We start from the raw sequence: 21,824 nt of genomic DNA, 5'->3' as shown, positions 1-21,824 counted from the left end.
CAGAAGACACAACAAACACATGGAAAAGTCACAACTACACATAGTCATGCGAAAAGAAAAGAGGTGGAGGAGTAAAAGGAGGAGGAGACACAGATATAGGCATGTCATGCCCTTCTAAAGTTAAGAAAGGCTGGAGTAAAAATCTAAACTCACTCTACCAACACCCAGACGTCTTGACAAAAAAAAAAAGAAATATCTTTAGGTAGAATGGTGGCGGGTCCATTGAGAACACTTTCCTTAGAAGACGTAGTGGTACCCCCGTTGGGAGTTGTGCCAAAAAATGAACCCAATACATTCAGACTAATCCACCATTTGTCACATCCAAGGGGCAGGTCAGTAAACGACAACATCGACGCGGAACCAAGTACAGTACTGTGTACTGTACCTCCTTTGACGAGGCAATCAGGTGGGTCAAGAAGTTGGGAAGGGGCACCCTAATGGCCAAAACAGACATTGAGGGGGCGTTCCGTTTACTACCTGTGCCTCCGAATAGTGTCCTCCCATTGGGCTGCTTCTGTGAAGGAGCATACTACATAGATCGCTATTTGCCCATGGGGTGTTCCATATCCTGCTCACTATTTGAGGCATTTAGTTGCTTCCTCGAATGTTTTGTCATGGACGTTTGTAAGGCGGCACATATTATCCATTACCTCGACGACTTCTTATGCTTGGGCCCAAAAGATTCGCCACAGTGTGAAAACACGCGGTAGTCCACCTGTGAGAAGGAGAGAGCTGGAGGGAGAGTGGACACCCCAGAGCCACGGGTTAGATTGAGAAAGAAGGAAGGCGGTGTAGCTTGCTTCATGGGTGGGGTACTCTGCTGAGTAGCAGAAATTGCTACTAGGCCCAAAAGGATTTCCTTGGCCAAATGCCATTAAAAAATAGTAGTTAGGTAAACAGGCGGTGTAGCTTGCTTCATAGGTGGGGTACTCTGCTGAGTAGCACAAAATGCTATTAGGTACAAAACGATTTTCTGGGCTAGATCAGTTAAAAATTAGTAATTAGATCAACAGGCGATGTAGCTTGCTTCATGGGTGGGGTACGCTGCTGAGTAGCACTAAATTCTACTAGGCCCAAAAGGATTTCCTGGGCTAGATGCCGTTACAAAATAGTGGTTAGGTAAACAGGTGGTGTAGCTTGCTTCATGGGTGGGGTACACTGCTGGGTTGCGCCAAATTCTACTAGGCCCAAAAGGATTTCCTGGGCTAGATGCCGTTACAAAATAGTAGTTAGGTAAACAGGTGGTGTAGCTTGCTTCATGGGTGGGGTACGCTGCTGAGTTGCACCAAATTCTACTAGGCCCAAAAGGATTTCCTGGGCTAGATGCCGTTACAAAAGAGTAGTTAGGTAAACAGGCTGTGTAGCTTGCTTCATGGGTGGGGTACGCTGCTGAGTTGCACCAAATTCTACTAGGCCCAAAAGGATTTCCTGGGCTAGATGCCGTTACAAAATAGTAGTGCAGCGCCCCAGAGTCCTGGTCGTTGCAGTACTGATGCTCCACCAATAAGGGGAGTGATGGTACGTCTGATGGCACTAAAGGAGTTCACCTGGCCAGGTATCACAGTCACACATTACACTTCACACTCCGGCCACCAGGGGGAGCAAAGGGTTCTATGTATTAGGCCACTCCTCACACTCTGGTAAAACTGGGGGTTGGATAGGAAGTTAGGCAGAAGCTGACTGGCTTTTGCCCAGGTAACATCTAGAGAGAGAAGAGCGTTGCTTGGGAAGATCCAGGGGGGTCCCTGTCAGGGGTGGGATCCTGACAGAGGCCTAGCGAAAGGACAGATCGTTACGGAGCCGTGCCTGCACTTCATTACGGCGGCATCTTAAGAAAGGACACGAAGCGAAGTATATTGTGGAGAAGTGAGAAACGAGATCACAGCACAAAGGCGATAGAACCAATAGGAGTCGTGCCCCGAGATCGGCAACATCCTACTGAGGCGTGTAGCCGGTGGCCGGAACGCCGAGGAAGTATTGGGCTCTATGCATTACTTCAAACCAACGGCAGGGCAGTTAATTTTAGGTTGGCTGCCTCACCTTAATCACCTAATGAAGACAACGGAGGCAATTGTGGGAGAGGGGTGTCTCTAGGGTCCCTATAAAATAACTCCAGGCCTACCCCGTCATACGGGTGCGTCCTATCCATATCATCTGGGGGACGGAGAGAAAGAACAGAAACATACACGACAGTTGTGAGGACTATCCCGTGGTGCTCAGCAGGGAAGTACTACAACACCCAGGTGCTAGTAGGTAGGCACTGATTTCCACCTGCAAAGGGAACTCTGGATGTGCCTTCGGACCGGCCGGTCTCAGCCAGCCCTGTTAACAGTGCTCTGGATTGTGGATGCCGAAGCCTTCAGTAAAGAGGTAAAGAGACTGCAACCCTGTGTCCTCATTATTTACTGCGACCTACACCGTCACCTACATCTTTTATTGGGCGCCCCTTAGCAGGACCGCGGACCGGGTTGGGCCACCGTGACATCCTCAGAACCGAGAGACCCAGTACCGAGTACCCCGTCGTCCTGCGTCTGGGGGCCACTCCAGTAGTTAGGTAAACAGGCGGTGTAGCTTGCTTCATGGGTGAAGTACGCTGCTTAGTAGCACCAAATTCTACTAGGCCCCAAAGGATTTCCTGGGCCAGATGCTGTTAAAAATAGTACTTAGGTAAACAGGCTGTGGGTGGCTGGGCTACTCTGCTGACTAGCAGACACTGAAGCGTTGGAGCAGACCTCTGAATCCCTGGCCATAGTATGAGTAAACAACTCTGCAGACGACCCCACCCACCTGGAATTGACGATGGCAACGTCATGTAAAACTCAGCAAGGAGACTAAATCAAAGAGTCTCCATTTTTTCCAAAAATTCGGCCACAGACACCACTTAAGTGGCATCAATTTCGCCAGAGTTTTTAAGAAAACGGTTGGTGAGGTGATTATCAAAAATCATCAAGCTTTTAGTCTCCCCAAGATGACACAGGGGTAGAAAAGTCCTTGCGAATCCAGGATTTGTTTATCTTGATGAACGTTAGTCTGTCTACATTGTCACTGGACAGCCGCGTGCGCTTATCTGTCAGCACACCACCAGCAGCGCTGAACACACGTTCAGAGAGAACGCTGGCTGCGGGGCACGACAAGATCTCCAAGGCGTGAGTGGCGAGCTCAGGCCATTTTTCAAGATTGGAAGCCCAAAATGAGCAAGGGTCCAGTTCCACAGTCATGGCATCGATGTTAACTTGGAGATACTCTTGTACCATCCTCTCTAGGCGTTGGCTGTGCGTCAGACTTCTTGTCTCCTGTGGACTTGCAAAGGATGGTCTAAAAAAATCTTGAAACGATTGGAAAAAATTGCTGTTACCACCAGATACGATGTTACTGTTACGGTTTGAGTGATGATTCGATAGTCCCACGGTTGGCAAGTTAGAACTCAGAGATTCACTACGTGCACCACTGGTGTTTTGTGGAAAAGCAGATGTTAGATTCTGTAACAGTCTCTGCTGATACTCCTGCATGCGTGAATCCCTTTCTATGGCAGGAATTATTTCACCAAATTTGCTTTTGTATCGGGGATCTAAGAGTGTGGCAACCCAGTAGTCGGCATTACTTCGGATTCTGACAATCCGAGGGTCATGTTGCAGGTAGTGCAGCAAGAAGGCACTCATGTGTCTTGCGCATCCAGGAGGACCAAGTCCTTGTTGTCTTGGTGGTGGCGAGGTGAGAATCATGCTTCCATCGTCTGCCCTCTCCCCCCAACCTCGCACAACAGAAATTTGATCAAGGTCTCCCTCATCTGATGAGTCTTCCATGCCCAGCGCCAGTTCGTCCTCCACTTCTTCCTCGCCTCCTGCACCTTCCTCAACAGTTTGGCTGCTACCATGCGCCCTCGGTAATCCCTCTCCCCCAGCCTCCAATGCCAGCCACCTTGGTGCTGCCAACCTTCTCGACCTTGGAGATACGATCCCTTCTGCATACGACTCCTCCTGTTCCTCCTCCTCCTCTTGTTCCACCACCTGACTCCGAACACTGTGTAAGGTGTGCTCCAGCATGTAAATCACCGGAATGGTCATGCTGATAATGCCATTGTCAGCACTGAACATCTTCGTTGCTATTTCAAAACTGTGCAGAAGGGTGCATAGGTCCCTGATCTGAGACCACTCCTGCAGCGTGATTTGCCCCACCTCTTGAGCTCGTTGGCCCAGGCTATACGTCATAACGTATTGCACCAGGGCTCGTCGGACAGTGCAGACACTGCTCCTAGGCCCAAAACTATTAACTGGATTAGATGCCGTAAAAATTGAGATACACAGGCGGTGTAGCTAGCTACACAGGCGGGCTACTCTGCTGACGTGCAGACACTGCTCCTAGGCCCAAAACTATCAACTGGATTAGATGCAGTGAAAATAGAGATATACAGGCGGTATAGTTTGTTTCACAGGCGGGCTACTCTGCTGACGTGCAGACACTGCTACTAAGCCCAAAACTCCAAAACGATTTACTGGGTTAGATGTCGTAAAAATAGAGATACACAGGTGGTGTAGCTAGCTTCACAGGCGGGCTACTCTGCTGACATGCAGACAATGCTACTAGGCCCCAAACTATCAACTGGATTAGATGCAGTGAAAATAGAGATACACAGGTGGTATAGTTTGTTTCACAGGCGGGCTACTCTGCTGACGTGCAGACAATGCTACTAAGCCCAAAACCCCAAAACGATTTACTGGGTTAGATGCCGTAAAAATTGACATACACAGGCGGTGTAACTAGCTTCACAGGCGGGCTACTCAGATGACTACCAGACAATGCTACTAGCCCAAAAGGATTGGCTGAGCTAGATTACACCAAATGCTATGAAAAACACTTGCACAGCACTGGCTCAGACCTGCCTGGCAAACAGTGCTATGAACTGCTGTAACCTACCCTGAAAAGGGCTGATATTACAACTAGTCCCAACTCCCGACTCCCTAAACCTATCTCTCAGAAAATTTGCTGGCAAAAAAAGACTCTTTGACTGTATAGCGCCCACAGCAGCAGCGGTGCCGTCTAACACTAAGCTGCAGCAGTGAGGAAATGGTGGCGATGGGGAAAAAGGCTAGTTCTTATAGGGCAAGGAGTGACATGTGACATACACAGCCAATGACACATGCCCATGCTTGTGTGCATCACATGCACATTGCTGTGTGTGTGCACTGCTGATAGGCTGAGAGACTGCACCGCCGCTCTGTAAATGCGGGAAAGAAAAAAAAAATGGAGATCGGCGTTATTTCAGCACAGATCTATCCCCCCCCCCCGCCCACTATACACTGAAACAGTCCATTACCAATGATAGACAGATCGCTCTGTCCCATAGGGCCCTGTGATATGCCTTGCGGGGACGCTGCGTCCCCGCAAGGTGTACGGACATGCTGCGATCTGAAAAGACGCGCAGCATGTCCGGAGTCGCAGGGCCGCCGCGTGCGGGTTTCCACGCATAGTGGAGACGGGATTTCATAAAATCCCCTCCACTATGCTGGAACATCTGGACGCTGCTTGTTTGACGCTGCAGCTCTGCGCAGCGTCAAACAAGCAGCGTTTCCTGACCGTGGAAACATACCCTAAATGTGCAAATCAAGCTGGGCTTTTGGTGAACAAACAGTTATCGAACAGAAACTCGAACAGCCAAATTTTAAGCAAATTGTTCGGGTTCGTCGAACGACTCGAACACCGCCCAAAACAGCTCGAATTTGAAATTGGCGAACAGTTCGACTCGAACACCGCTCATCTCTACTCATTAGTTACTCAATAATCCATTGAAAAATCTTCAACGTTTTCTTTATTTAGTTTATTTGTATTATTTATTTTTTATTTTTTCAAATTACAAATAAAAAAAAAGCAAAACACAGAGACAAGGTGCAAGCTGCGTTTATGGACCCCATTGGGTGCATTTTTCCTAGGATGTACTTTATATGGCCAACATTGAAGTGGGTGCCTAGAAATGCATCCACTTAGACAGTAATTGGATAAAAGTTTCTAGCCAGGTAATTTTTTTTTTTTGCGGTAGGAAAGGGCATATAGTTCAAACAACTGGTATGTATGTATTGGATATAGGCTAAACGGAGCCCATTTGGTTAATGTGGGCCTATTGGATCATTAAAGTATGCATCAGCAAAAGATCTTGATAAAAACTCTCAGGTAAACGCACAAGTGAGACCACAACAGTTTTTATCTAAAAAAAATACAACATAAGACAAACACCACAAAACAACAACAACAAAAACACAATGAAATGATGTATGTGGATCCAGCCGAAGAAACAGGTAGAATTTATAAATGGCAGAATGATACTGATTGTTCTGGCAGCTTCATGTTATAGCCGTGTATTTTTTGTTTGCTCCTTATGGAACTTTCCGTGACCTTTTCATAATGGAGATTTAATTAATACTTCAGTAATAAGTGAGAGGTCACTGCGGAGGTTGATCGCTGCTATTTGCGCCATGAAAATGAATTGTTCTGGCAACTGGTAATGGAATATCACAGCTTTTCTCAGAGTGGTGTCATTTCTTCATTCACTTAAGCTTGTCACCACAATTATTAAGGTATAATTGTTAGCATTGGTGAACATCATGATCAGAGAATGCACACATATTGCGCGTCTGTTTTGTACCGAGCCAGAATAAGGCTTCCATTGGCAAAGATGGGGCTGGTACTATATCTTTCTAATGCTTCTGAGTTTCTGCACAAGTACATTTGCTTGGATTGTATATGAAAAAAAAAATGTCATATTGAGTAGGATTCCAAATGTAGGATTTTTGCCCCCAGAAGAATTGCTAAAAAAGGGACAAGATTTACATTGTGAATCGCACAATTCTAACCCACATAGTCCGATTTGTGCTCCCTTACAACCAGAGTGGCTCTAGTTAAGCCTCTTGGCGCTCTCAAACAGCAGTCTATCCTTTTCATGAGCCCCACACAGTATGACGACTCCCTACGGTGCCCCTCCACACAGTATAATGCCCCAACAGTGTCCCTCACACTGATGCCACCACACTGCCCTCACACAGACTGATGCCACCTATGTACCCTCACACATTGATGCCGCCACACTGCCCTCACACAGACTGATGCCACCTATGTGCTCTTACACACACCAATGCCCCACACACAGTTTGATGCCTTCACAGTGAACCCACAAATAGTATGGTGCACCCACCAACATTGATGCCCCCTCATTGCCCTTACACAAACTAATACCCACCACACAGTATGATGCCTCGAAAGTGCCGACACATCCTACATTGTCTTCAGAGTGCCCCCACACATGATCCCCCTTTCACAGTATGATTCCCCCAGTGTCCACCTTAAAGTATGATGCCCCAACAGTACGCCACCCTCACACACAGACACACTATGATGCCAAAGAGTGCACGCCTCCTATTATGGCATCCCTCCATCCCATCCCAATAGTGCAAAAAAAACAAAACAGTCACCTAGTCCTATTCCCGAAATAATCTCCTCTCTGTGCTGTGTGTGTCTTGGTGCAGATGATGTGATGTAGTGATATATAGGTATATTCAATGGTGGAATGTCACACTGGATCCGGGACGGTTGGGTGGCATGCTTAATATATTGCACAAAGATTGTTGTCCTATAATGACAGTCAATCCTTAATGATTCATCAAGGTTTTTGCCTTAAAAAGGTGTTTTCTAGTTTCAGGAAATTGGATCCCAAACACACTAAAATTCCTAAAATAACAAACACGACAGGGAGCAGGGTACTCAACCTCCCAGGGTCTAGTGCCTTGCTCCCGCCACTGCATGTGTCTCAATGTCATCACCGCTGTAGACAATCCGTGAGCTCAGTGACTCACGTCTTGTACCTCATCACAGCTTTGTGATTGGCTACAGCAGTAATGCGCTTTGCTGACGTGATGTCACCGGGAGATGGCACTAGAAAAAGAAAGAGTGATTGCTAATTATATTTGTTATTGTAGGTGTTTTATGGCGTTTGGGGTCCTTTAAATCTCCCAGGAAGGTCTCAACATACAGCTATAGATTTCAATGACACAGTTCTGGTTCCCTGCAGCTTCTACAAGAGGGAGCTCACTGCTTACATTTTATACAGGTCGAACTATACTACATACAGGTGTAGCAAAGCCGAGTTTGGGCTTGTCACATTATACTGCACTGTGCAAAAGTTTTAGGCAGGTGTGGAAAAATGCTAAGGAGTAAGAATTCTTTAAAAAATAGAATTGTTAATAATGTACTTTTATCATTTAACAAAATGCAAAGTAAATGAACAAAAGAGTAATGTAAATCAAATTTACAGTTTATTTTGAGTAGCTGCCCTTTACCTTCAAAACAGAATCAATTCTAGGTACACTTGTACAAAAGTTTTTGGAAGAAATCAGGGACGTTGTTCCAAACATCTTGGAGAACTAACCACAGATCTTCTCCTAGATCCTTCTGTCTTCACGCATTCCCGGCAGACTAGATGACGGAGAGATCAGGGCTCTGTGTGGGACCATATCAATATATCATCACTTCCAGGACTCAGTGTTCTTCAGTACGTTGATAGTTCTTAAACATTGGCTGTATGTTTGGGGTCCTTGTCCTGCTGTAAAATAAATTTGAAGTCAATCAGACGCCTCCCTGGTGGTACGTAGATGAATAAAGCTGACCTTAAAAAATGCAAGTCTTGCGCCTTTAAATAGCAGTAAATGCAGTTATTTACAAAAACTGCCTTAATCCAAAATATACAAAATACAGCACAAATTCAATATTCTTCAATTTCTTAATAAAATCTTAATTTTCATTAACCCCTTCTCAACACGTGCCATACATATACTGCTCTGTGGGAGGTGCATTCCCACAAAGAGCAGTATATGTATGGAGCTGCGATCGCGCAGACTCACGCTGAGCGCCTCGGTGATCGCGTGCAGGTGTCAGCTCTGTGTGAGAGATGACACCCCACAGCAACACCCACGATCAGTGCTAGCATTTTACCCCTCTGATGCCGCTGTCAGTAGTGACAGCGGCATAGAGGAGCATCCCGCCGGGAGTCAGCTTTTTACCCGGTTCTTCCCTCTTGCCATGTGGCGGTGGCAACTGGGGTAATGGTTGTGGGGTTGATGTAACCGTTTTTATGGCCACTGACATTAAGCCTACAGGTTCATATTGGAGAAGTGTCTATAAGATGCCTCTCCATAACTAGCTCCATAGTTTGATTGTAAAAAGCACACAGCCAGAATAAATTCCTTTATTTGAAATAAAAATAAAAAACACAGTTATACTCACCTTACACCTATTCCATTGAAGCCCTTGTCCCCTGTTAAAAAAAATAAAAAAAATAAACAATCATATCCCTCATCTGTCCAAAGTGAAGATTTCCCACGCCATAATCCATGTCTGCGATATGTGGTTTGTAACCTGGACTATGCCATGATGCAACTGTCCAGGCTGAAAACCACCAAAGAAGGTGCTAGCGATGACGTCATAGAGTTCACCGCCGGTCATTGAAGCTGTGTTCCCACACTTCAGTGTGAGTGGCCCAATGAACTCTGATGAACTCAAGTGAATCACCGTGAGAATCTAGTCTGTCATCTGACAACGTGGGAACCGCAGCTCTCTGACCGGTGGTAATAATCTTACTGCCGATCAGAACTGCCAGTGTTTTTCACGCTGTCATTCAGATGACAGCGTGGGAAACATCCGATGTTCAGGGTGCCGAACTCAAACAATAACACGGACTTCCTGGAGAAGTCCATATTTGGGGTCTGTTTTCGAACACTAGGTGTTCAGTACGGACCACGAACTTTACTGTTCGGGTTCACCCATCACTGCTAAAAATCAATAAAAACATCACTGAAAGAGAAAAAGCAACCATACTTGCAATACCATGTTCAGACACAAATAAAAAAAACAGGATACAGCAGGTCCCCCATGATAAAGGAGAGGGCAGCACAGGTGCAAAATACTAATAAAACACCCACTTACTAACCCACCAGACATCCCCCGGGTGACTGCCTAGTGTTCTAGTTGCATACAGACTTGCATAGGGCATCATTCACGCCCAGGGTCGGACTGGCATGCAGGGTGCCGGGGATTTCCCCAGTGGGCCCTTGGCTGTGGGAAGGAGGGGAGGAGAAGAAGAAAGAAGAAAAAAAAAAGTCTGCGGTTTTTAGGGGCACAGGCCCTTTAAAAGTGCAGGCCGCATATGTGCAGGGGAGCTCGCACGCAACGTTCATTACCTGAACCACTGCGGCGCACGTCCCGATCAACTGAAGAGTGTGCGCCCGTCGTCACTGGCGTATGACTTCAGTCGACGGGCACACAGATTCACTGCCAGCCCAGAGGAAGAGGATGTCACCGCCGGGAGCGCAGGAAGGTAAGAGGATTTCTTTTCTTCTCTTTCTGTGGGGGTGGCAGGATGGATACACATGGGTCCAGGGGCAGGACAAGGGGCCAAGTTGGATACACATACGGGGGGGCCCAGGATGGATATACATGGGGGTCAGGACAAGGGGCCAGGATGGATACACATATTGGGGGCAGGATGGATACACACACGGGGGGCAGGATGGATACACATACGGATGGGACCAGGCTGGATACATATGGGTGGCAGGATGGATACACATGGGGGGCCAGGATGAAGATATGGGGGCAGGACAAGGAGCCGGATGGATACATATGGGGCCAGGATGCAGATATGAGGGGGAGGACAAGTGACCGGATGGATACATATGGGGGGCCAGGATAGAGATATGGGGGGCAGGGCAAGGGGCTGGATGGATACATATGGGTGGCCAGGAATGGAGATATGGAGGAGCAGGACAGGGGGCCGGATAGATACATATGGGGGGCCAGGGTGGAGATATGGGGGCCCAGGATGGATATAGAGGGGGCAGGACAAGGGACCAGGAGGGATACAAATGGGGGCCAGGATGGATATATGGGGGTGGCAGGACAAGGGACCAGGGTGGATATATGGAGTGGCTAGGATGGATATATGGAAGGTTAGGATGGATATAGAGGTATATATATATATATATATATATATATATATATATATATATATATATATATATATATATGGGCTAGAATGCATATATGGGGGGCCAGGATGGATATTTTGGGAGGGGCAGGACGGGACCAGGATGGATGCATATATATGGTACAGCCAGGATGCATATACAGTATATGGGAGGCCAAGATGGATTTATGGGGGAGGGGGACAGGGTAAGGGACCAGGATGGATATATGGGGTGACAAGATGGATATATGGGGGTGCCAGGATGCATATAAATGGGAGGCTAGGATGGATATATGGAGGAGGGGTAGGACAACGGACCAGGTTGGATATATGGGGAGCCAGGATGCATATATATGGTACAGCCAGGATGCATATATATGGGGGACCAAGATGGATATATGGGGGAGGGGGGCAGGACAAGGGACCAGGATGCATATGTGTGAGGAGGCAGGATGGATATATAGGGAGGGACCAGGATGGATATATATGGGGGGAGCTTGCATATATGTGGGGCCATTTTGGATATATGGGGGGGGGCAGGACAAGAGACCAGGAAGCATATATGTGGGGGGGCAGGATGTATATATGGGGGAGCCAGGACAAGGGAACGGGAAGAATATATTGGGGTCCAGGAGAGATGTATGGTGGGGCAGGACAAGGGAGATATGAGGGCCAGTATGTATAGCTGGAGAAGCGGGATGGATATCTGGGGCCAGGCTGGACAAGGGACATAGGGGGCCAGGCTGGAGCATATTATAAAACGAAGGGGGCCAGGCTGGGTGAGATTATTAAATAAAGGGGGTATCGGCTGATGGAGCTACTAATCCCAGCATCCTATGCATACTGTCGCTGATAACAGCAAGAGCAGGCGCCAGCTGATGGGACTATTTGCCTGCGCTATAAAGAAACATATAATTTTTAAAAAACTTGGGTTCCCCTCTGTTTTTGATAACCAGTATGACAAATCTCACAGCTGTCAGCTTTATCAAGGCCGGTTATCAACAATGGAGTGGTCTATACACAATACACAGTTTTTAAATCATTTAAATAAATAATTTAAAAAACGGCGAGGGATCCCCCTTATTACTGACAGCCAACCAATCTAAAGCAGACAGCTGGAGGCTGGTATTCTCAGGCTGGTAAGGGGCCATAGATATTGTCCCCCAAGCCTAAAACTAGCAGCCTGCAGCCGCCCCAGAAAAAAATTCTGGTGCTTTGTCCGACTCTTCTCACTTGCCCTGTAATGGTGACGAGTGGGGTTAATATTTGTGAGGTTGATGTCACCTTTGTTTTGTCAGGTGATAGAAATGGAGAGGCTTCTATAAGACACCTATCCATTACTAATCCTATAGTCAGATTGTAAATAAACACACAGCCAGAATAAAGTCTTTTATTTGAAATAAAAATACAATAAATACTATCATACAATAAAAATAAAAAACAAAGTTATGGTCATCTTATGCCCAATCCATTGTAGCCCTGGTCTTCTGTAAAAAAAATAAAAATAAAATTACCGTATTTTCCGGCGTATAAGACGACTTTTTAACCCCTGAAAATCTTCTTAAAAGTCGGGGGTCGTCTTATACGCCGGGTATCGTCTTGTACGCCGGGTGTATATGGTGCGTGGGGGGGGGGAGTGGTCCTGATGACGACGAGGGGGCGTCTCAAAGGAAAGTGCGTGGAGTATCCCCCATTACCTCATCGTAGCGCTGCAGCGTGGGGTCTCTGTGCTGGGAGCGGCGGCTGCTGCTCCTCTTTGTGCCGCATGGGTGCTGTGCTGTGGGGCGGCGGCTCCTCTTCTGCAGTGTGGGGCCTCTGTGCTGTTGGGCGGCGGCGTATCTTCATGCAGTCAGTCGGGGCTCCTCCGGCATCTCCTTAAAGCCCGGAGGCCAGCCGGCAGCTGCATTGCTGCGATGCGGTGGCCTCCGGGAAAATGGCCGCTGCTCAGATTCAGATCTCGTCTCCCGAGATCTCGGGACGAGATCTGAATCTGAGCATGCGCCGCCCCCAGCGGCCATTTTCCCGGAGGCCACCGCATTGCAGCAATGCAGCTGCCGGCGGGGCCTCCGGGCTTTAAGAAGATGCCGGAGGAGCCCCGACTGACTGCATGAAGATACGCCGCCGCCCCTGCCCCACAGCACAGAGGCCCCACACTGCAGAAGAGGAGCCGCCGCCCCACAGCACCCATGCGGCACAAAGAGGAGCCGCCGCCGCTCCCAGCAGAGACCCCACGCTTCAGCGCTACGATGAGGTAATGGGGGATAGTCCACTCACACTTTCCTGTGAGACGCCCCCTCGTCGTCATCGGGACCACTCCCACCCAAAAGGCACATTAGTCACCGGCCCTATAAGATGACATACGGCGTATAAGAAGACCCCCGACTTTTAAGGAGATTTTATATTTTAACTGGAAAAGTTGGGGGGTCGTCTTATACGCCCAGTCGTCTTATACGCCGGAAAATACGGTATATCCCTCACCTGTCTGCAAGCACAGCATCAGTGACTAGCAGTCATAGAATCATAGAATGGTAGAGTTGAAAGGGACCTCCTGGGTCATCTGGTCCAACCCCCTGTGCAAATGAGAATAAAGATGATCCTTCTACAATGTGACAGCTCTTGCGATATTTGTAGACAGCTATTAAGTCTCCTCTCAGTCTTCTTTTTAGCAAGCTAAACATTCCCAAATCCTGTAACCGTTCCTCATAGGACATGGTTTGTAGACCGGTCACCATTCTGGTCGCTCTTCTCTTCTTGCTCCAGTTTGTTGATGTCTTTTTTAAAATGTGGTTCCCAAAACTGGACACAGTATTCCAGATGAGGTCTGACCAGTGACGTCATCGAAGTTACCGTAGGTCACAGAGGCTGTATTTCCAGCTCACATCAGTGTGAGCCGGGCAAATAAACTGCGGTGAACCTCAGTGAGAACACCGGTAGCAGTACTAAGCTCATTGAGTTCATCGTAAGAAATTTCTCACTGTGAAGCGCAGTAAACTCACTGAGCTCAAAAAATGTTTACTTTTGATTTAAAAATATAAAACAGTGTGTATTTTTATTTCAAATAAAGGACATTATTCTGTCTGTGTCTTTATTTACAATTTTATCAGCGACAGCAGACGTAGGCTGATGAGAGTAGTACTCTCTCATCAGCCGACGCCTGCGTGACCAGAGGTAAACTTTTTACTGACGGTCACAGCTGCTGGCTCATGCTGTTATCTGACAGAATGAAAGCCGCAGCACTCTGACCAATTGGTAATAATCTTACCGCCGATCAGAGTCTCCAGTGTTTCTCTTGCTGTCGTGCAGATGGCAAACCATGAATGTTCCAGGTGCCGAACCCAAACAGTAACACACACTTCCTGGAGAAGTCCGTGCCTGAATAGTAGGTGTCTGGTATGGACCTAGAACTTTACTGTTTGGTTTCACCCATCTCTACTGTTAAAGGGAAGTGAGATCAGCCCCCAAACAGCATATATGGGCGTGCAGATCTTTAAGATGTAAATCTATTGACACTTTCATATCTTCTACCTGTTGCTGCTTTCCTGAGTTTTTAGAATTTTAATTCATATGCGTTTGAGGCCATATGTGCCTTGCTCATGTCAGAGCAGTGGCTGTGTGACATCAGGTACAATCTGTGTGACATCAGGTGCCAGGCAAGGAAGTCAAGCAATAGGCTATTATTCAAGCTAAAGAGGCTGGTGTTGTGCTGGAAAACAACATTGGGAGGCAGTGTCTTCTTTAGAGTTCTGTTATGCCCAGGGCACTTAACTTGTAATTTGCATATGAATGAAAATTCTAATTTGTCGGGAAAGCAACAACAGATTGAATATATAAAGGTGTCAATGAATGTTCTTTTCAAGGACATACCCATATATATATACAGTTTGCCTGGTTTGATCTTACTGACAGATTCTCTTTAAGTTTACACATTAAATCATAATATACCAATAATTAATTCTGGGTTGTTTTACATTGTTCCTAGGGCTTCTGTATTCACATCTTTCTTTATACCTCTTACACCTCCCACCTTCCTAAATTGTCCTAGACCATAGACATTCCTTGAGACGTCATATTATATTCTATAAGAATACTTGTGTAATAGAGCATGTGTCTGTCTTGTAGCCTTACACTTTATTAGATGAAGTGGGCCTCCTTATTTATGAGCTACTGGGCCGACCCTCTCACTACCCATTGATGTGCATAGGGAGAAAGCTGTGAAAGACCCTGGTGGACAGAATTATTATACAGTTATTAAATACTGAGGCCTCCCCGAGACACGAGACAAAAGCGCGAACCAGAAGCAGCAGCAGCATGGAGGACATCATACTGATCGGCGTAGCTGTGAATCCAGCACTAGCGTGAAACATATTTTTAAAGCTACAGCACAAACTCCTTATGTCTGCTAGGTTTCACAATGAGCTGTGGTGTAACCTGGCACTTCACTGTGCTGGCAGTCTGTCTTTCTTTCACCAAGATGGAGCTGAGCTGCTTTGCCAGAGTGGATGATGAGTTCATGAGGCAGGAAGAAGGGAGAAGAAATGGCTCATAAGTGGAGAAAGAAGTTTCTTATATTCACTTGTACTGTTGGTTGATGCAAGCGAGAGGTGAAAGTACTTACCGTACATTTATGTTCCAGCAGAACATGTTAATAATAACAATGATATTTTCAGCTAAATTTCAAATCCGGTGAAAAGACATTGATACTGTGTTATCGTGGTGGTAACATAATTACATAACTCCCACCTTGGGATTCAATGCAGAATGTAAAATGCATTAAATTCCTAAAAAAATAGAAATGATTTTGAACAAGGTAAAGTAACTTCTTGAAATGTAATGTGCACAGCTGACTCATGAAGTCTCCGCTCGGCAGCACAAAGACAGAAAGAAACGTTCATTCAGCAAAACTTGTTTTTAATCACTAAATGAATTGATCTTCAGCAGTCAAGCATGGGACGAGAGCAGCAAATGAAAGACGACAATAAAGAAATGATGCCATGTAGAATGTTCTAGTAAAACAAATAGATTTGTTTTCCTGTCCTAAAGAGGCCCGAAAGACTGGCAATTCTGTTATAAACTACAGATGTTATTATGGATTATGGATGAAGAGTCTCAAATGAGAAACACAAAACTTTTATTTCATCATGTTTAAAGGGGTTATCCACTACTGGACTACAACCTCTTAAAGGGGTTGTCTGGTCTTGGGGTACTAGTTTGCAGTCACTCTTTGCGACTGCTGACTTATGAATCCTCATAGCGCAGCACACTGTTTGCGCTGTCTGGATTCTCTGGTGCCGTAAAATGCATAAATGCGGTCACGTGCCAACCAGACGTATGCGGCTGCACTCAATACAAGAGAATTGAGCACGGATATGTCTAGTCCAAATGTAACCAATATATAAGGTAGCATTCTGTAGCGCTATAGCATGCAAACATGAAATATGTGAAATTCAATTGCATTACTGCACTAGAAAATATTAAAATTTTAAAATACTTAGTGCATAAATTGGCCAATTCATGTGTACCCGGCAGCCACGATATGGCGATTCTCATTGCTGGGAACCTGCCTAATATGAATCCTCTCCTAGACTGATGTGGGAAGGTAGGATCCTGCTGTAATTAAAAACGCCTGAGGCTGAGGAGTGGAGTGCTCAGTAAGAGAGCCTAAGTATACAAGTATCAAATGACTGACCGTCACTTCCAAACAGAAATCAGGTGTGAACTGGTGCTTACTAATTACATATTTTAATTAAAAACAATTAAAATAATCTGTGAAGTCAGATTCTCAGGGAGATCTATGTCCGGTCCATAGAACTTAATAGCTAATTTACATATAACAAAAATGTGGATTTATCTGGAATAAGACATCAGATCACAGATATCAAGGTATTGTTTTATGCAACTTTCTATGCCCTACATGTCCATATAGACAGCTTAATATAAATTAAGCAACTGACAGATTCTCTGTAATATAGGAAAGGATTCTTTACAGTTAGAGTAAACAGACTAGAGAATGCCCTACAGCAAGAGGTCGTAATGGTAGACATTAAAACAGCATTTAAAAAAGGTCTTGATGCTTTTATCACAAGAAATGACTTTGTGGGTTATAAATAATCTAGCAATATAGAATGTATAATTCATTGAAAAAGGTTAAACTTCATTCAGTATCTTTTTTTCAACCTATGTAACTATATATGTGTATGTAAAAACAGCACTTATAGATACTTTTTTTAGGTTTTATATGATTTAAATAATCATTTTATGTAAATAGTTAATGCAGCATTATAAACTATGTTGTGCTTTAATTTCTGACCATTTCGAAATCTCTATTTGCTGTCAGTAAATGAAGCCATAATAGACTGTCAAACACTATTGCGATTTTTTATACTCCATTATAATACAGCGCAGATCCCCTTTAAACATGGCCGGGACCTGGCTTTTCTACAACCCAAAAGCATGCTGAGAAGATAAGCCTCGTGCCTGACGGCAAAATTTGACTTTCTGCTGGATCGAACTGAAGATCGCTCAAAATATTCACGATAAAGACTAAAGATTCTGATGTCTTAAATGTATAATTCAGTGTATTGGAAATATAAGAGTCTAGTGAGAATCACAGACTTTGTGTAAGAAGCTAGCAGGAAAAGTTACATTAGCCTACAGATAAGATTTGTAAAGTGGAGTGTTAAGCCTGAAAACTGTAAACAGGAATAACAGCCGTAGGCGTAATGGCATCCAGAGTTTCTGTGCAACTTTTGTAAATTTACTATGCTGAAATGCAAAATCAAAACTATGGAAATGTAGATGAACACTTGAGTATTTCTATATAAGCACACTCAGGGCAGAATGTGCAGAATGACCCCTGATAAACTAAGGGTTGGATGTAAACAGCTACTTGCCTAAGTGGATAAAAGTAATGACTTTTTTAGCTATCATAGTGACTACTACGCTAGTAGTTGGAGGCAGAGGTCATAAGGACAGTCAGGCTATCCTATCTATGGACTCAGATAGAGAGTAAGAAAGGTCCAATGGCTGGATGTTCTAAAGGACAGAAATATCCTAGAAGGATGCAAGATTTTGCTAATTGAAAATCTCAACGCACAATCAGTAACAATCCCGTAAAGAAGGAAGAATTTGAAGCATTTAAAGAGACCTGGATGGATGAACACAGAGCTTAAACCCTTATTAAAAAGGAAAAAAGAAATGTATATTAAATAGAAAGAGGGGCATATCTAAAAAAATATAATGCTGTTTGCAGGGAATGCAGGGCAAGCATTAGAAGAGCTAAAGCAATTAATGAAATTAGGCTTGCAAGGGAGATCAAAAGAAATAAAAATGACTTTTGGGGGTATGTCAAAAGCAAAAGAAAAGTCAAAGATGCTATACAATTTTTGCAGGACGAAAAGGGTGAAGTGATCAAAAATGATGTTGAGAAGGTTCTTTCAAATTCCTATTTTGCATCTGTGTTCTCTTAGAAAGCAAATGTAACATCAACTAATCTTCATGGTGCCATTGAAGAAATAAAAGAATCCACATTATATATAGCAGAGAGATGATGAGGGAACACGTAGCTAATTTACATGAATTTAAATCTCCTGGTCCAGATGAATTACATCCTAGGGTACTGAAATAGTTAGCAGAGGAAATTGCAGAACCACTAGCCAGAATCTTTGAAAAATTCTGGAGAACAGTAGAAGTCCCAGAAGATTGGAGAAAGGCAAATGTCCCTATCTTCAAAAAAGGAAAGAAGATGCAGCCAGAAAATTACAGGCCAGTGTGCCCTACTTCTATACCGTTAAAGATCTTTGAACTAATTATCAAACAGCTTGTATCTAAGTACTTGGATATGAATACAGTAATTACCTTATATACTCGAGTATAAGCCGACCCGAGTATAAGCCGAGGCACCTACTTTTGTGATTACACACAGTGTGGAAGTGGTGAGCGATGTGGGAACACAAGAAGCCATGCTTACCACTGGTTTCACAGAGACCATATTAAGACAGTATTAAGGATTCACATTCTAGCCTGTGAATACTCTTTTTAGGTATTGTAAGGATTAACAAAGTTTTTTGCCTTTTTTTTCAAAGTCTTTCCATTGCAGTTTATTTTTTTCAAATGCTATCCATTTGGAAATATTAAGGCAGATTTTTTTTTTTTAAATCTTTAAAATGGTGGCGCAAAGTATCACCGCTATTTCAAATTCCTGCAGCGATACCAACAAACCTCCACAAATGGTTTGTAAACGAATAAATCTGCAGTAGTATACACCTAGGTGTATGCAGGTACGCGCTGGACAAATAGCACAGAAAGATGAGAAATACAGGTGTTCTTTTAGGCTGAATGGCCACTTATATATGTCCCATTAGGTTGCAGTCTGATAACTGGATAGATACAGGTATATCCTCGATGTGCTAACTTCATATAACCAAGGAGTTAGTATAGTAGAATAGTAGAAGTCTTCCTACCTCCACTGATGAGTAGAAGACTGTAGCGTTACTCCTGTAGTTCCAAACGTTCTCGGGTAGAAAGGATAAAGTGAGCCGGTGGCTGCCCCGGCCGGCGGCAAGCCACCACTAACTGACCTCCGGGTGAAGACGAGATCCTGCAGAGCCGACACCGCGTGTGTTCTCAGCGGTGAGTGCGGGCGGTGCGCAGGACCTGTGTGACATAGTAGGTCACGTGACCGTTATCCCCGGGCAGTGAGTACGATGTGCAGCTAGGACCTAACAAAATGGTTCTTCAATGTAGTGAAGTGAAAACCATTCGGTGACTACCTTTTGAAGCTCATCAAGAGAATGCCAAGAGTGTGCAAAGCAGTCATCAAAGCAAAAGGTGGCTACTTTGAAGAACCTAGAATATAAGACATATTTTCAGTTGTTTCACACTTTTTTGTTAAGTATAGTTTTGATGCCTTCAGTGTGAATGTACAATTTTCATAGTCATGAAAATACAGAAAAATGTTTAAATGAGAAGGTGTGTCCAGACTTTTGCTCTGTACTGTATATAATTTTTTAGGCCAATATTATTATGTTTTCCAACAACCAGCACCAAACATCAGAAAAAGTTTGTAAAAAAAAGTGTTATGATTACGTTTATGATGGATAGTTGTTTTGCACATTGTAAATTGCATATTCTATACATAGATGAAATATTTTACTAAATATTGAGAATATGACTGTCACAGAAAAAACAACAACCATACATGCCGATATATGGTCAGAATACTAATGTACTGCAGGAATCAGCAAGCCAACACGGAAGCAGCGCAGGTGAAAAATACTGATGAAACAGCCACTCATACACCTATTGGAGGGGGTGGTTGTCTAGTACTATATATATACATGGGTAAGACTTGTATAGGGCGCCAGTCACACACGTATGAATAGTGCACAGTGTCTGGGTTATAGCCTATTGATTATATAAGGCAGGCTGTCCAGCACTCTATATAATTGTTCGCTAAAAGACAATGAGGTCCCATGCTCAGGGTTGCGAGATTGCGTATTTTGGTCAAAATATCAACCAATAACTAATGTATTTTTTCATCTTTTGCACATTTAGCGTTAGAGGGGGAATTGGGGTAAATGTCCCTGTGGGTTGCACTTATAAAGTACTGGGAAGCCCGCCTGATCTAATAGTATGGGCATCACTAATTGGCTGCAAGCTGGCATGGTGCACTACAGTGCTCTCTGAACGGTGATTTTATGGAGGGTGTGAAGGTCTGAACTTGTGGGTTGTAATAATCACCTAGGCAAGTTAACGATGCAACTATTTTTTATTCCTTAATGTCCATGGTTTTACAACAACTCCGGGTAGATGGCCGAAATACATTGCCCCAGTCCACAAGATCCCCTCCGTGGAGTCGGTAGTCCCACTGCCCCTGGTACTCACTGTCTCCTGACTTTTGGTCGGACCACAGATTTCATATCACCCTCCAGTATAGTCTGTAGTTACAGTCCACACTACTTCATACAACAGATAACACAACCGAAGCACATGTATCCAGCAGCAACAGTCCTTTAGGCCGGGGTCACACTTGCGAGTGCAATGCGAGAAACTTGCGTGAGTCTCTCACCTAAATACCGGGCACTGCCACCGGCACTTTGCCGCTGCATGTATTTCTATGCAGCTGAACGCTATGGTACCTAGTGCTGGGTATTGAGGTGAGAGACTCACGCAAGTTTCTCCTATTGTATTCGCAAGTGTGATCCTGGCCTAAGAAAGTTCCTCCAATCCACCCAACAGATCCCTAAACCATAGCAAACTACATAGGCCATCCATCCATAGGCACCAGGACCTCAGCCATCGATCCTCGCCCCTCGACATCTCTCTTCCAACTCCTCACTAAGCACGTGGTCTATTGTCCTCCCTCCCTGGGATCAGCCCCCTGAATGGGCAGAAGTGTTCACTCCCTCCCCCCAAAGCTAACTGTGGATTGGTGGAGGTATGTTCGTCAGAACGAACCCATTACCATGGACTGCATGAAAGAGCCCCTGTGGTGACGGATCTACTGGGTCTACTATTCCCATCCACAGAATGGGACTAGTGACTGGCAAAACAATGGAATGATTGCTTTCCTTGATTACCAATCTTGGGTCTGGCCTTATGTATGTATAATATCCAGCCTGCACATCTTCCTCTGCTTACTGCCATTGAATGGAAACATTGATTCCTGAGGCTGAACTGACCTCAAGCAAATCTCTAATAAAACAACAATAAGATCAATGTAACAATGCTCCACGCTGGAAAAAGTCTTCATCCCTTAGAGCCGTGGACTCCACTCTACGTGCATTGGTCCCATAGTTTTTAGAACAAGGCCAGTTCCTTA

At 44.8% G+C, this 21,824-nt stretch overlaps 1 protein-coding gene across 2 annotated transcripts in view; it reads left to right on the top strand.

Annotated features, from left to right (window-relative positions):
• The window catches only part of MTUS2 (microtubule associated scaffold protein 2), an 866,587-nt gene that overhangs the window by 367,276 nt on the left and 477,487 nt on the right, over positions 1–21,824 (top strand). The window lies entirely within an intron of this gene.

The sequence above is a fragment of the Ranitomeya variabilis genome, chromosome 3 (genome assembly GCF_051348905.1).
Source record: "Ranitomeya variabilis isolate aRanVar5 chromosome 3, aRanVar5.hap1, whole genome shotgun sequence".
Classification (NCBI taxonomy): domain Eukaryota; kingdom Metazoa; phylum Chordata; class Amphibia; order Anura; family Dendrobatidae; genus Ranitomeya; species Ranitomeya variabilis.
This window is presented reverse-complemented; position numbering and strand designations above follow the sequence as displayed.